This window comes from Pollicipes pollicipes, unplaced genomic scaffold (genome assembly GCF_011947565.3).
Source record: "Pollicipes pollicipes isolate AB1234 unplaced genomic scaffold, Ppol_2.1 Scaffold_4295;HRSCAF=5057_pilon_pilon_pilon, whole genome shotgun sequence".
NCBI classification, from domain to species: domain Eukaryota; kingdom Metazoa; phylum Arthropoda; class Thecostraca; order Pollicipedomorpha; family Pollicipedidae; genus Pollicipes; species Pollicipes pollicipes.
Genome location: NW_023596461.1, coordinates 7,035,464 through 7,049,568, shown reverse-complemented (window position 1 = coordinate 7,049,568; position 14,105 = coordinate 7,035,464). Strand labels below are relative to the sequence as shown.

Below are 14,105 nucleotides of genomic sequence, written 5' to 3'. Positions count from 1 at the left end.
CCCTGGCCGGTCGGATCAGGCGGGTGGTGTGCGCGTGCCGCCAGTTACCTGATCCAGCTGGTGAACACGCTGACCGACACGAGATGCACCTGGACAACGCCCTGACGCGCTTCATTCTGGAGCGGGCGCTGCGCAACAAGAACATCGGCCACTTCCTGTTCTGGCACCTCAGGTGGGGCGCGGCCGGCCGCGCTGCGGCGCCGTATGGAAGGGGCGCCCTGGGAGTTGGAGGTGCGGTAGGGGTCGGTTGGGGAGGAGAGGCGCTGCTGGGGGCTGGGGGTGCGGCAGTGGCGTCGGGGGGAGGGAGAGGCGCCCTGGGGGCTGGGGGTGCGGCAGTGCGCCGGGTGGGAGAGGCGCCCTGGGGGTGGGGGGTGCGGCAGTGCGCCGGGTGGGAGAGGCGACGGGGGCTGGGGGCTGTGCGGCAGTGCGCCGGGTGGGAGAGGGCCCTGGGGGCATGGAGGTGCGCGCAGTGCGCCGGGTGGGAGAGGCGCGAGGGGGGGGGCGGGTGCGCAGTGCGCCGGGTGGGAGAGGCGCCTGGGGCTGGGGGGTGCGCAGTGCGCCGGGTGGGAGAGGCGCCCTGGGGGCTGGGGGTGGCGGCAGTGGGCCGGGTGGGAGAGGCGCCCTGGGGGCTGGAGGTGCGGCAGTGCGCCGGGTGGGAGAGGCGCGCTGGGGGCTGGGGGTGCGTAGTGGCGTCGGTTGGGAGAGGCGCGCTGGGGGCTGGCGGTGAGCGGTGCGGTACTGGTGCCGGGCGAGAGAGGCGCGCTGGGAACCGAAGGGCGTTAGTGGCGCCGGTTGGAGAGAGGCGCCCTGGGGGCTGGAGGTACGGTAGTGGCGCGTTGATGACGTCGTGAAGCGCACCATCACATCGCCTGTGTTCCCACGCCGCGCTGTGTGGCCTCTGGAGTGACGAGGTGACGGGGTGGTGGAAACGGCGGCTCGTGGCTATTAATTAAGGTTACCTCTCGTTCAGGTGTGGCGCATAGACAGCTGTTGCCGCGTCTGACCCAGTCGGGGCTGAACAAACAGCGGTTTGGTGGTCCATCGTGTGGAGAGCAGAATTGTGGCTTAACAAAATGAGTGGTGGGGGGGGGGACCGATTGTGTAGTGATAAACGCGTCTGCGTTAACCGCTGCCGGACTGAACAGTGAAAGATGACTCACCCTGCAAATACTCGCAACAAACGGGGTTCTCCCCAGATCTGGCCCACATCCCTCCCTAAGTTGGGGGGGGGGGGGGGGGGCTAGAGGCAAAGTTGGGAGGGGTTCAGCCCCCCCCCCCTCCAACTAAAAAGGAAACTACGCCCTAGTGACGATAGTCGTCCCCCCCCCGCTCGGGCAGACTGTGGATTGGTCGGCTGTCGGTGACGTCACTGGCTCCGCCCGTCAGGTCGGAGCGGCAGTCGGCCAGCTCCAATCAGCGGTTTGATCTGCTGCTGGAGGCTTACTGCCGCGGCCTGGGCCAGGAACATCAAGGCGCTCAACAAGAAGGTCCAGTGCCTGGAGAAGATCTCCATTCTGACGCAGAGTCTCAAGGATCGAAAGGACGAAGCGCCCAAGGTGAGGCCAACGATGCGTTGTCTTCCACGGCAAGGCTTGCTTGATTTCATTTATATGTTCAAGCATTGTGTCTGGGCCACCTTTCAAACTTCTTGTTTTTGGGATGTATGTCTCGGTAGCATGGTATACTGCGCAGGATTATAGCCTAACACTGCTGATTATCAGTCCCGCTCCAGGCATGGTTTTGTCAACGACCTGACTGCAGATGCGCGCTCTCGGCTGTGCGCCGCCGTGCCTTCCGACAGGCGGGACTCCCGTCGTATGTGAGCGTCTGGGACTGTGCGTGTGCCGGGAGCGGCCGCTGACACGCGGGACCCCTTCCGTAGTATGCCAGCGTCTGGGACTGACCGTGTGTCAGCAGCGGCCACGACACGCGGGGCCCCTTCCGTAGTATGCCAGCGTTGGACTGACCGTGTGTCAGCAGCGGCCACTGACACGCGGGGCCCCTTCCGTGGTTTCCAGCGTCCGGGGCCGACGCGTGTCAGCAGCGGCCTCTGACACGTGGGGCCCCTTCCGTCGTAAGTAAGCGTCCAGGACTGACCGTGTGTCCGGAGTGGCCTCTGACACGCGGGGCCCCTTCCGTCGTATGCCAGCGTCCGGGGTTGGCCTGCGTGTCGGGAGCGGCCTCTGACAGCGGGACCCCTCCCGTCGTATGTGAGCGTCCGGGGCTGACCGCGTGTCAGGGGTGGCCTCTGACACGCGGGACCCCTTCCGTCGTATGTGAGCGTCCGGGGCTGACCACGTGCCGGGCCGTGGCAGGAGCGGCATAAGTACCTGTGCGAGCGGGTCAAGCAGAGCGACTACCTGGAGAGTCTGCAGAACATTCCGTCTCCGCTGTCGCCTCAGGTGCTGCTCGGCGAGATCCTGGTAGGTGCCTCGCCCCCGCCGCGCAGCTCACCAGCCGCGCCACTGTTGCGACACGTGCTGTCGCATGCGGCTAGTTCGGACATGCCGTTGATGCGTGCAGTGCATCCACGCGGTCTAGAGTCGGTGGACGCTCTCGTCGTGGCGTGATTGGCCCGGTCATCAATCACCGCCCGGCACGGTGTCAGGACGCTGACGCTGCGGCGGCCATCAGGCCTGCCGGCTTGGGCTCTCTGCCGGGGCCTGTCACTGCTCCCTCACAGGACGGGTTCGCCGGCGGCGGCGCGGCGACGGCGTCTGCGCCGATCCCGCGCGCTTAGACGCGGCTACCTCGTCGCTGTCCGTAGTCACGGCTTGTGGTCTGGCGGGAACGGCTCACCAGGGATGTGGTGTCATGCCACGGCCGCGGGCGTGTGCGGCGCGAGGGCCGGCGACTTTCCCTCGCTTTAGTTGACGTCAGGTGGGGTGCCAGTGGTCGCAGCGTCTTGCTGGCGTCGGGGCCCTTGACTTTTTGTTTCAGTGGACGCCATGGATGTTATGTCAAACCAGCGCGAATTTAAATTGCAACATTGTCGAGCCCCTCCCCCGTCTTGACAAAGTCTCTACACAACACACGGTGGCGGCACAGACGTCCGTCGTCTGACTGGCCGACGCCCTGCGCCCGTCAGGTGGACGAGTCGCGGATCATGGACTCGGCGCGGCGGCCGCTCTGGCTCATGTGGACGAACCCGGACGAGACGGTGCGCTACATCGGGGACTCGCTGGAGCGCAACCGCGTCGAGAAGAACGCCATCATCTTCAAGAACGGAGACGGTGCGTCGGGGCGGCGACGAGCGATCGGCGCAGCGGGGATGTGTGGGGAAAAGGAAGGGCTGTCTCTCCTATTTGCTCCTCCGCCTTCTGTACATGCCGAGCGGAGGGTGTCTCGGGAGAAAAGTCCCTGCTGTGGCGCGTTCGGCTGGGAGTGATGTCTGTCAGGCAGGCTGTCCAGCCAAGTACCCTTGGGAGCGTCGTTGTGGCGGGTGCGGCTGTGCGTGACCGCGCCGCGAGCCGTGAGCTGAAGGCGCCGGGTGACGGGCGCGCGCCTCGCTCGCCGCGCAGACCTGCGCCAGGACATGCTGACGCTGCAGGTGATCAAGATCATGGACCACACCTGGGACCAGGAGGGGCTCGACCTGCGCATGATGCCTACAGCTGCCTGGCCACGGGCAGCATGGTGAGTCAGCTGGGCGCCCAGTCGTGCGGCTGGAAGAGGACGCCGGCGTCGCAACGGCGCCAGCGGGAATGGGTGCAGGTTAAAAGGAGCCAGTCTCCAGGTGTTGTTACGGAGCGTCCGCGATGACGTAAACCTCTAAATCAGCCCTTGGCTTGCTTAGGAATGTGCGCGTCGCCTGTAACGTCGGGTGTATCATGAAGCCCTGCGTGGATCCATGCCGGTTATCGAAGACTGCTCTGGCTGGTGGTGCTACGTATGCCGGTGCCTCGAAGTCCCTCCGTCAAGCCGTCCGCCATTCTTCGGAATGGGTGGCTATCACCCGTCCGGCGTCGTCTGTTGAACGTCACGTGGTGTGTGATTGGTCTTCGGGTCGCTGCCTTTCTCGCCGTGTCTGTGAGCTGCTCGCCCGCACCGCCCCCCCCCCCCTCCCATCCCCCGTCCATGCTCCAGTGTTGTCTGACCCCTCCTTCTCGCCCGGCGGGACGCCACCCATCAGCCGCTGACCCCCCCCCCCCTTTCCCCCGTCAGATGGGCATGATCGAGGTCGTACGCAATGCCAAGACGGTGTACCGGATACAGCGGGAGGCGAGCAAGCTGGCCGCCATCCAGGTGGACTCGACGCAGCTGCACAAGTGGATCCGCGACCGCAACCCGGGCCGGCTGTACGACGCCGCCGTCGACACGTTCACGCGCTCGTGCGCCGGCTACTGCGTGGCCACGTTCGTGCTGGGCATCGGCGACCGCCACCCGGACAACATCATGGTCAACCACCAGGGCCAGGTGGGGCCGAGTGGGGCTGGCCGTTCGGGACGGTCAGGCGCGTGGTCGGGTGCTGGCCGTCGGGAAGTACACCAAAAGTGGGCCAGCTGCCAGGGGAGAGCAGACGACAGCTGTCGGAAATCGACCCCGGAGACGATGGCGGGATGGGGTGAAAGAGGAGGGCGGACGGCCGTCAGGCAGACCGAGGGGGCGAGCTGGGATTGGTGGCGCCACCATTGTCGTCGGGTGCTGGGCTGTGTTAAGGTAGCGGTTGTTCTTATGATTGTTCGTTCACTCGCATCCCGATTTGGGGACAGGAGGGAGTGGATGACACGAGCTGATAAATGGCAGGTTAAAGTGATTGAAGGACTAATCTGTGGCGAGCGTAATGGCGGGTGTGGCCAAAGATATGCGATTAAAGTAATGCTATGCTTGTATGCTGGAGCCGTGTATCGCGAGAGGGAACACGTGATGTGTCCTTCCCAAACCATTCCTGGATGTGGGCCACGCGCGAGCTGGCAAACACAATTAATTTCGCATATTCTTTGCCAGTATGCACTGAGCACCAAATTGCCCGTTATGCCGTGCCCCCCTTCCGTCTCGTCCCACATAAGATTGTGCCTCCCCGGGCCGTGCTGCGCGCGCGTGCCTCGGCGCCCTGCCGTCGTCACAGCGGGCCCGGCGCCTCCGGCAGATCTTCCACATCGACTTCGGCCACTTTCTGGGCCACTTCAAGAAGAAGTTCGGCATCAGCCGCGAGCGCGTGCCGTTCGTGCTGACGGACGACTTCTTGCGTGTGATCGCGCGCGGCGCCGACAACCCCAAGAAGAGCAAGGCCTTCCAGGAGTAAGTGTCGCGGGGCCCGGCGCCGCCCCGGTGACTTGGTGACCGCGACCTGTTGCGGGGACCGGCAGCGGGAGAGCCTGTGCTGGATGGCGCACGTGTGTTTGTGTGCGTGCGCGCGTGTAAGTGCGTGACGGAACGAGAGCTGTGACTGCGGTATCGTCATCACCAGGTGGCGCGCTGGGGTCCGACGCCGGTCGTGTGGTCGTCAAATCCCTATTGAGTAAACCCAGAGCACGCCGGCTTCCCCCAAGCCCCAACAGATGTCGCGCGAGCTGCGCGTTGCCCTGCGGCGGCGGCGGCCGGTGGTGACAGTGCTGTGGCCGACAGTTTCCAGAAGCTGTGTGGCAAGGCGTACCTGGCGCTCCGCAAGCACAGTCACCTCTTCATCACGCTCTTACCATGATGCTGTCCACGGGCATCACCGAGCTACAGGTGCGGCTGTGAACGGCCCGCGCCTGGCATCCGAAGTTGCCTCTGTTACGGCTATTTAGGAGTAGTTTGTTGTAAAGTTTTGAGTATTTCAGTTTGGTGCAAATTTGTGGCCGTTTTTGGACGAGGGCCAGGCTGGCGCGTGTTAATGATGGCTGCTGTATTATTCATCTATTATCACCTGTAATGCATTTTTGCGTGCCGGCCATCAAATCTGAAGTGTAGATTCATTTGGGATTGTTGAAGTGGTAATTCAGCCGTACCAATTCAGCAATTTGTGGGTTGCGCATTTAGAAATTCGGGAAGTGTGTAATTTGGCAGGGATCTCATGCTGTCTGGGTTTCCAACGGCCTGAAGACATGGTTAGGAAGTTTGTTCTGTTATCAGGGAATGCTTGTAAAGACTGCTCCGGCGTCTGCCTTGTAGAAGACCCTGCGTCTGTGCGGATCCCGACCAGGAACCCCATGTCCGTATATGTATATATATATATATATATTATATATATATATATATATATACCAGAAGTCTAATCGGTCTGGAGGCCCCCTGTACTGATCCCGGTCAGTTGGTCCCGTGTCTGTACTGATCCCGGTCAGGAGGTCCCGTGCCTGTACTGATCCCGGTTAGGAGGTCCCGTGTCTGTACTTATTCCGCTCAGCTATCTCGTCAGGGTGCACCGTGTCTACCGATCTACTGGTCATTGACTTGGTGCTGTCAGCCCCGGATTACCACTCAGAGACCGATGCTGGCGGCATGTCTCTGCGATGTCAGCACTGTGTCCCTCATCTCCTCGCCTTCGATGACGCTGCCACTGCGTCTTATCATCATCCCCGGCTGTGGATATCACACCGCGCGCGTCATCCTATCTGTTTTGCGGCATTCGTGGGGAGAGTACGCACCGGCCCGCCCGTCGTCCATGCTGGCTGATATCTTCGCCGAGTCTGAAGTCGCTGCTCTGATGCCACTACCGGGTTTGTCTTTCCCCGGCACACGAACAGCCGGGGTCGGGCATTCCATGACCTACCCATGTGCCGTGAAAGCGTACATGAACTCTGATCTCAGAAATACTTGGCCGTAAAAGTGGTTCGCCCTGCCCATTTTGGGGACGTTCCCGCGTCCTCGGTCATACCCGACCTGTCCGCGTGGCCACCGTGTGCGTCTCACTGTCACCGCCGCCGCCGGCAGTGCGCCGACGACGTCAACTACCTCCGGAAGACGCTGCAGGTGGAGGTGGGCGAGGAGCAGGCGCTCGAGTACTTCCAGAACCAGTTCAGCGAGGCGTACGGCGGCGCGTGGACCACCAAGCTCGACTGGTTCTTCCACTCGGTGAAGCACATGTAGCGCGTCGGCCGCGTGGACGGTGTGCCTTCCGGCGGCGCCCCGCTCTCCGGCCGGGAGCGTGCCGGCGTGCATTTAGCAATACGGCGTACGCGCTCGCGCGGCGGCGCGGCCGCCCTCGCCGCCGGCGCTATTTATTGGTAGCTGCGGCGGATAGTCATGGCAGCGTGCGAGTCGGGAGCGAGTGCGCGCGCGAGAGAGAACCCGAGAGAAGAGCGCGCGAGCGAGTCCGAGAGAAGCGCGTTCGACTGTTGGAGCAGGAGCGAGCGCGCGTGGCGGTCGTTTTAGGGCCGCGGTCGGGCGGTCTGCCGCGCGCCGGTCCGTGGGGACGGCGCGCCGGCCGGCTCGCCTTCGGCGGTCGTCTGTTTTACCGTGTATTGGGGCCGCCGGCGCCGTTCGGTCGGGTCGGGCGGCGCCCTCGTGCGCGCGCGCGCTGGGCGGCGTCATCACTCCACTGGCGCTGGTGCGCCCAGCCTCTCACAGAGTGCAAACGGGCCGGCCGGCCGCGCGGTCGGCCCGCCGAATACATTGTAGTGCCGGACCGGCGGTGTGTGACTGCTGGGAGGCGGCGGCGCGGCGCCGAGCGACGCGCCTCTGGTGACGGCCGGCCGGGACTGAGCGGCCAGCCAGCCGTCGGCTGCCGTCGGCGGACCTACGCACACAGAGACACGCACGAGGCGCAGCGGGATGATGCGGCCACGGCCACGTGAGCTTGGGTCACAGCGGTCACGATGCGCTTGGGGATTGCACTGCCATTGAGCTCTCCTGGAGGGCGTGGATCTTGTCGTAACGCTGCTGAGGTAGGGCCCGTGTTTGCAGTTGGAATAAGATCACTGCTTGTAATCAAGGTCGAAAGTCGGCGCCGCCACTGGATGAAAATCAGTGCCATCAAGTATCGCACTCGTGCTCATCGCTGGGCTAACCCCCAAATTCCCGAAAGGCTTCGGACGGCGTTTGTTTCTGGTGACGATCGTACGTGATGACCCTGGTGGCGTGGATTGTGTTCGTGCTCTCTAGACCGCAGCTGGGCGCGTGCCGGCAACACGCAGCCGGGCGGTGTAGCGTCCCACGCCAGCGCGGGTCACGCATGAGGCCACGAGTGTCGTGACCCCAGCGAACACTCGGCGTTGCCCTGCGGCGCGGCTCTGACGCCGTGACGCGTCGGCCGTGTTCGTCGATGCTAATGGGACAAACCGTCCGGCCTCTGACGCCAGCCGTCCGGTCTCTGACACGGCACGTCAGTCGGCGCAGCGGGAGCCGTCGGGTTGTTTTGTCTTGCGCTGTCCCGGCGGTCGGCAGCGCATAAAGCGCCGGCCTGGGGAGGCGCCGCCGCTTGCGCGCAGCTCGCGCCTGCGCACTGTAGCGTCGCTCCACACCGTTGATTCTTACTAGGCACGTATTTTGTGATGAGTTAGGAGTATCTTTTCATTACTATTACTATTATTTTAATTTCTTGACCAACTGGTTAAAACGTCGGGATTTTGTCAAGATGCCTGTGATCGATTCCCGCCCAAGGGAACTTTCGCTAGCCACGGCTGCCATCTGAGCCCGGCGATGGAGATGACCCAAAAGCCTGCCTGCCTTTATAGCTGTTGACCAAACAGTTTGTTCTGCTGCGGCACCCTGCCAGCCGTTCCTCTGACGACAAACGCTGAAGAGAAGCCGGACAAGCCGCGCCTTGACGGGTCCGGTTGACCGGGACGGCAGCTGTCCTCCGAGTCTGTGCGACTGCACGACGAGGCAGGACGCAGATGTACCGAGGTCACCCCGAGCCCGCTGACGGGGCGCTGGGACGGCCGGTTGTAACCTCAACATTGCTATTCTGCGCAGTCCATTCTGGCCTTGTTTCCTATCCGAAGTTAAATAGTTTGTTTCATCTTCAGCACATGCGACGTTTGTTTCATTTCGGTGGTGGCCCAGCCCGGCGCTCGGCGACACGTTTCAGGTCCGCAGTATCGTATTCACCTAAACGGTGAGTCAGACACTTTATGGCGTCCCTCGCCGGGCTGAAACCGCCGCCGATGGCCGTGCCTTAACAATGCATGGCGTTGCCTAAGCCACGGAGCTATAACCATTCCCCTGTGTACACTTGCGCCCCGCAGATCCCTTTATTGATATGGTGCCATTCTGAATTGCACCACGCCGCCAATGTCTTCACTAGTGCTGAGAACCGCGAACCGAAGGACAGTGATGCGGCTTCGTGTCTAGATACGCACGTTTGAATGGCTCAGGCCCGACGAGTTATAAGCGGTGTTTACATCAGTTGAATTTTTTGCTACATATCAAGGTGCGCATTCCTGGGCCACATTATGGAGAGGCTGGAATGATGACGAAGGGCATGTATAGGGCGCGTCGGCTACTGAGGCCATTTTGCGCTCTCGACAGGGGCTTGGAATGGATGCGGATTGTGTGGTATCTGTTTTTGATTTGAGTGGGGCGAACCGGTGCTGGCGGGGCGGTGGACGCTGACAGGGATTAGAGTTGGATTGGAGGGGGGAGAAGAGAATTTACCTCGTTTGTTCACACGTCACCCCGCATTCGGTTACCGGACATTTTGTCCAGGTATGGGTCACCCCTTGAGTAAACCCTTCCCCTCCCCCCTCACCACGTAGCTCCGCCGGCCTTCCATTCAGGTGTGAACTCGCCACTTGGCCGTCTTAACCAAGACACATACCAAGGGTGATCTGGAGACCGTCGAGGCATCTAATCCATGCCTCGGGACGTCTCTCCCGTATGTGCAGCTTATGCTCTGCCCCCAAAACGACCCGAAACTTGACATAGCACAAGAAAGCCGCGATGTTACCAAAAAGCATTCTGCGACAACACGCCAACATAGCACGGCACGCGCGAAACTCAACCCATGAGCAGTGAGCAGTGGGGCAGTGCGCTAACCATGGGGACCGACCTCTGTCGAGGTGGAGAGATCCACGGGCGCGTCACCGACGTCGGCCACATTCGTAACGTCAATCTCCTCGTCCGACTCCTCGCGACTCGCGGCGGGCGCCCGCTCTCCGCTCCGGCGACGCCCCTAGTGGCGGCCGGCTGTAACTCGCAGTTTGCGGCACGCCCGCCGGAGGGCTCTGCCCGAGGCCGGCGCCGAGCCGCCAGCGCAGCAGCGCCACCGGATCGAAGACGGGCGCGCCGAGCAGCGGCGGACACGGCGCGGCCCGGCAGCAGCCCAGCTCCAGCCCCCGGCTTGGGGAGAGCACGGACGACGCCAGCTCCAGCCCCGGCTTGTGGAACAGCGCCGGCCGTCGGAGCAGCTGGAGCTCGCCGGCAAGACACGGCGGCAGGCCAGGGCCTCGCGAACGGCACCCCGCTCCAGCTCGGGCAACGGCGCTCGCCTCCAGCTCCGGGAAGCACATCGGGGAACCTGGGGAGCGCGCCCAAATAGATGACGGCCGGCGCCAGACGCTGCACTTTCCAGCTGTTTTTATTGTGACCGACAGGCTGCAGAATCGGTTCGAACAGGATGTTCACATCTCCAGTAGAGTTTCATCCCCGACTCTCCGTCTATGACCTAGCAAGCACAAGAAACTGCATCCAGGTGCCAATTTGCACCGTTCTTAGCTTCACAAGTGCAGACTTGTTTCAGCGTATCACGAACCATGCACAGCGATCACATGGCTACGGGTTCCCATGGTTACGAGTTCAAACAAACACAGTATAGGGAAAGCCGTGTACTGGTTTTGAGAGCCCCGGAGTTGAGGGAACCATAGGAAAATGGTCGCACTTGAACTGTGATTAGTTACGGTATGTTGTGGGCTAGAAAATGTGCCTCATGTATTCAATATCGTAAACCGGACGACTAGTTCAGCGCGGCCACGAGAACATTCTGAAAGCTGTAGCAATTTTTACACAGCTGAAAAAGGGGATGCTTCCGCCCCCCTCTGTGCGAGCATCCATCGCCCAAAACGCTGCTTGTCACAGTTTTTGCCCCTATTCGTGTTCCAGATCGGTAGCGCGGACCCTGACCAGCCGCGTCCCATTTACCTGGGCTCGCTTCTTCCGCTTGTGGCGGTGAGTTTCGGCCGCCTCCGGGGCTTGTACTTGTAGTCGGGGTGCTCCTTCATGTGCAACGCTCTGCAACAGAACAACAGTCCAAAATGTCCACGGGCGTCCGAGCGGATGGATGCCGTAACACTTCATGCTAATGGTAGCGTGCAAGTCAACGGAAAGGCACTGCGTCGTAAGAAAGCTTTTGCTTCCAATGCGATGCAGTATTCTTTTGCATTTGTCGCCGCGGGTGTCGGCGCCTAGTTGGAAGGGGTACAGACATAAAGACATTCACAAATACAGCTGTTACCGCAAAGCACAGGTGACTATCACATTAGTCTGGCTGCGGCTTGTTGTTGCATAAGATAACTTCATAAATTTTCAAACGTCAGCTTTCATCGTCTATAAAAAACGGTCACTCATCGTCGCTACCGGTTTCGGTAGCGAATACCTCGCACTGGGTGCAGGTTCTCGATGCTATTACTAATCCTACGGAATTCGGTGCAGTCTGCCGCCACCACTAGACGTTCCTGGACCCCGGTCTTTGTCGATGCTCAGGTTTCGCCCAAACCGAACTGTCGGGTGACGTCACTGGCCTCTAGGATTCATCCAGACCGCGGCCAATGAGGTGGATCTACTCAGTCAATCATGCAACTGATTGCAATGCGTCAATCCGCTGCGTTCAACTGGTCAAACAATCGGCGGCCGCCAGCTCCAATGATAGTGAAGCTGGAATGTACACAAACAAGGCCTGCGCGATGATAAAAGTCAGCCTCAGCACTTCTCGATCACAAATCTGGCCGCCTGATGTTCAAATGCTGTCCGAGACGCGCAGGTCTTCGTAGTTCGTACCGAGTGCCTCTCGGCCTCGTACGCTGCCGACGGTGCTTTGGTCAAAGACGGACCCTCCCGCGCTGGCGCCAGCGGTCGCTTTCTGACGCTAAACTTTAACTCGGCCACCGGGCACTCCTCCAACCCAGGTCTCCAATGACGCCAGCGGGCACTCCTCCGACCCAGGTCTCCAATAACGCCAGCGGGCACTCCCTGACCTTGGTCCAATAACGCCATCGGGCACTCCCTGACCTTGGTCCAATAACGCCACCGGGTACTCCCTGACCCGGGGCTCTAATGACGCCACTGGGTGTTTTTGGGCCTTGGTGTTCGCCTCGGCGGTTTATCTTACGGGACCTTCCCATGTACTAATCTAAAGCCTTCTAGCATTACAACAGAATATCGGAATAAACCTACCAAAATGCCCAGACAAAATATCCGAATATACCTAAACGATTATTGAGATATCAAAACCAAACAAAATGCTTAGACTTACTTCGATGCCATCTGACCTAATAGTACTTATCTCCGTCATAACTTCGCTCGTCCCACACCGCACAAGACGTCTCTTGGGCTTGTGCCGTACAGTTGCAACAGGCACAAATGGCTTTTCCGACCCAAAGGTCCATCTCACCACGCTTGACTGTTACACAAAGCATTAGCCGGCAACAGTTCACCTCCCGCTCCGCGGCAAACAAGTCAAACAAAATCAGAGTCAGATGTCAGCTGTGTGTGGTGGTATCAAAACAGGGCTCACACCCTCAAATACCGCTTGGTAAACAGACGTCAATCCAAGGCGCACTGTGAATGACGTAATGACAACAGGCCTTACGGCACAACACAGGTTGGCGTTACGAAATTTGGAACTTAATAACTGGGTGATATCATATATAAGACTCTTAGAGACATCTTGTTTTAGCGAGCTCAATCGTCACTGGAACGCTATCTCTGCGGGAATGCTTATTGCATGGAAGGTTGAGGAGAAAATAATCAGCTATCCGAGATTGTTGCTGTCAAAAGGGTCGAACCACACAATGTAAGCACGGTTCACGCCACGTCGGCGCCAGACAACCCACATCTGGATAAATGTGTGGTATCATCCTTTGTATAAAGATCACGCGTCGAAACCCAGCTCAGATCCCGACGAGCGGTACGGGCGGTACGAGCGGACGAACGGTACAAACGGACGAGCGGTACGAGCCGTATGAGCGGTACGAGCGGGACGAACGGTACGAGCAGGACGAGCGGTTCGTGCGGCGCGAGCAGTACGAGCGGACGAGCGGACGAGTGGTCCGTGCGGCACTAGTGGAATGAGAGGTACGAGCGGCACAAGCGGTACGAGCGGTACGAGCGGCACGAGCGGCACAAGCGGCACGAGCGGACGAGTGGCACGAGTGGACGAGCGGTACGAGCGGTATGAGCGGTCCGTGCGGACGGGCGTTACAAGCGGTACGAACGGTTCGTGCGGCACGAGCGGCACAAGCGGCAAGAGCGGACGAGCGGTTGCGAGCGGACACATGTACTTGAGCGTAAACCTCGAGCGGGCTGGACGATTCCAACTGCGTGAACAATTCTCGAAAAGGGATCAACATTTTGCGAGAAAAGTGCCGAAATCCGCAAAATCTACAAACTCGCTAGTTCGAGTGAATCTTAATAGTCGCAGTCGAACCTCAGCAAACGGAAAATAAAGGCGCGCGACCAAGAGTATGGTGTACGTGAATGAACTATGTGCAAAACTTCGCACTGACAAACAAACAAAAAACGTCCGACGCAGCAACGCCGTTAATCGGTCGGGAAACGGCTGACGTCGGTTTTTCCGGATCTGTTCTCAATTATCTCACGCTGAGGCTTAAATTGAAAAATATTTGTTGGTGAACACCGTGCAGAGGTGTATCCTATTTCACTGAGGGCAATCTCCACCCAAAAGTACACGCTTTTAACAACACCGGCTGGGACATAACTAGACAGATTTCATGCAAATTATTTTGTAAATTTGCAGGAAAACGCCATTTTTTTTTATTAACTCCTGCCTGCTAGACTCACTGAAAAGGGATATTCTGATGCATTGATAGCGACCTTTTACACGGGCTACCACGGGCACCTGGTTCTAGTTCCCGATGTTTTCGTACCCGTTCGTTCCACGCCGCAAAGGTTGTCTTAAAATCACCGGCATACGTAATTTATTGCACACGAACGCGAAAGGATCAAGCCTTTTATCTTAGTGTTTACAAACAGGTAGCAGAGTAAACCACAATTGTTGGTCGCACATG

General features: G+C 59.9%; 1 pseudogene; it reads left to right on the top strand.

Annotated features, from left to right (window-relative positions):
* LOC119096611 (phosphatidylinositol 4,5-bisphosphate 3-kinase catalytic subunit alpha isoform-like) overlaps window positions 1-7,096 on the top strand; it is a 20,360-nt pseudogene extending 13,264 nt beyond the window's left edge.
* Window positions 7,097-14,105: the final 7,009 nt, after the last annotated feature.